General features: G+C 62.4%; 1 protein-coding gene across 1 annotated transcript in view; it reads left to right on the top strand.

Moving 5' to 3' along the window:
- Positions 1–2,168, top strand: part of AGRN (agrin) — a 117,758-nt gene that overhangs the window by 51,987 nt on the left and 63,603 nt on the right. The window lies entirely within an intron of this gene.

Below are 2,168 nucleotides of genomic sequence, written 5' to 3'. Positions count from 1 at the left end.
GCGATGCCGGGGAAGGGCTGCCCTGGAGGAAACCCGAGCCCAGCGGGGATGGATGTGCAGCGGCTGTGAAAGGAGCCTCGGCGTGGAAGGGGGAGCGCCTGCCCTCGCCCGGGGCGTGGGCCAACTGAGCGGCACCCTTGGGCTGGTCCCGGCGCCTGGGTGCGGGGACCTGCCCCAGAGGGTCAGAAGCTGGTGAGCGTTGGGAGTGCCTGCCCCGGAGCAGCCGGAGGAGACGCGTGGATAGCTGAGGAAGCTCAGCGTTTCGGGAGCAAGGCTGGTGTGGAGACTGAGCGGAGAGCTGAGAGGCAGCCGCACACCGCCGGGGTGGCGAGACCTCCCCTCCCGTCGCCGCCGAGAGGATACGGACGTTGTTGAGGCAGCGAGCCTGAGAGGGGTTCCACGCGGGCACCGCTTGCACCGTCTCTGTCCCAGCCCTGCTCTCGGGAGCCGGCGCATGTTGGTGCTGCGGCAGCCACCACCGTTCCCGCACCGGTAGCAGCTTGTCCCCGTCCTGGTGGGCTTGGCTGCAGAACTTGAGCTTTCAGCACTTTTGCCTGGGGTTGTTTAGCTTGCTTTCTGCGGGCAGGTGTGGGTTGACGCCTCCTGGGCTGGAAGAGGGATTGCTGAGCACAGGACCGTGCGTGTCCTTCTGGAGCGGGCTCGGACCTGACCCCTAGGCTGTGCCTCTGAGATGGCAGGTGTGGGGAGAAACTCTTGCTCCTGAAGGTGCCCCCGGCCTGCCCTGCCCTCCTGCCAGCGGAGGATGGGAACCTCTGGGAAAACTTAGGTCCTGTGGCTGCTGAAGACGACCGGGGAGGGGGGAAGAGAGATCCATGTGAGCCTTGTGGCTACTCTGCCTTGGATGGGTCAGCGGCGGGTTGAGCTTTGGCCCGCAGCGTGACAGCCGAGCATGACGGCTTGCCAGTACCCCATGGCACCGGGGGCTTTGGAGCGGGACCGGATGTACCAGCACAAGGTCTCCTTGGTGGTGCGGTATTTCATGATCCCGTGCAACATCTGCCTCATCCTCCTGGCCACCTCGACGCTGGGATTTGCTGTGCTGCTCTTCCTCAACAACTGTAGGTGTCCCTGGGCGCGTGGGAGGAGCAGGGGAGGGAGAGGCAGGGGTTAGGTCAGCAGCGTGCCGGGACTCCGGCGCCGGGGCAGCTCTCGCAGCTCTGCCAGTCGCTGGCTGGGCTTCACCCTGCGCCCCGGCACTCATCGCTTGCCTGCTGCTGTCTGGGGAGAAGCCGGGGAGGTGACGGCCCGCTCCGCAGCTCTGCCACGCTTCTCCCTGAGATGATGTTGGCTCAGAACTGCGGAGAGGAGCTGCAAAGGCGGGCGTGTGTGGGCCAGCCCCAGCTCCCCACTGTGCATGGTGTGCTCACGCTCTCAGCTGCACCAGCACCCTCTGTGTCCCGTGTCCCATCCCCCCTGCCCCGAAATACTGCGTCTCCCGACCTGCTGCTTGAGGTCTGAGTGTGGGTGATGCTCCTGGGGGACATGCAATCAGTCTGTTTGCGAGGTGGGGATCTCAGCAGGGCTGTTTGGGGGGTGAGGGGCAAAAGATGGGCTCCTGTGAGTCCTGCCCTGGCCAGGGACTTCTGCCGCTCCCTTGTTACAAGGAAACTGCTGAACACTGGGGCCCTGTCACTATATGCGATGCGTGGGAGATGTGTCTCCTAGGCTGCTCCAGGATCCCTGCTTTCTATACATTCTTTTGCTCTGAAGAATCAGCAGAGGGTTGGGGCAAGACGGAGGAGTTTTCCCTGAGGTTAGGCTGTTGATCTGATCCCTGGTGTGGCCGAGTAGGTTGCACACTTGGGTGTGGGTGCATCCACGTATTGCTGGCTGCTCTAGGCACTGTGCTCTGCTGCCTTATTGTTGCACAGGTGCTCACCCTCCCAACGCCTGGCTTTCTCTAGGCGCAGCCTGTGGAGGAGGACTCCATCATGCAGCAATGTCTTTGACCTCCTTGATGCTGGAAAGTGCCAAACACCTGCTGTGAGAAAAACCTTTAGAGGGCAGGCAAATCCTTCAGCCTAGCTTTAGGATGCGCTGCTTCCCCTGGTGTGTGCATAGTTAGAAAAAAGCTGTATAAAAGGAAAAAACACACGAATGCGTTTAAAAAGCGCTGGCGGGAGCAGGGCCCAGGTGCTGGGAGGGAA

This window comes from Pygoscelis adeliae, unplaced genomic scaffold (genome assembly GCF_000699105.1).
Source record: "Pygoscelis adeliae isolate BGI_AS28 unplaced genomic scaffold, ASM69910v1 Scaffold36, whole genome shotgun sequence".
Classification (NCBI taxonomy): domain Eukaryota; kingdom Metazoa; phylum Chordata; class Aves; order Sphenisciformes; family Spheniscidae; genus Pygoscelis; species Pygoscelis adeliae.
The sequence above is the reverse complement of the archived record's forward strand: the minus strand, read 5'-3'. Positions and strand labels throughout refer to the sequence as shown.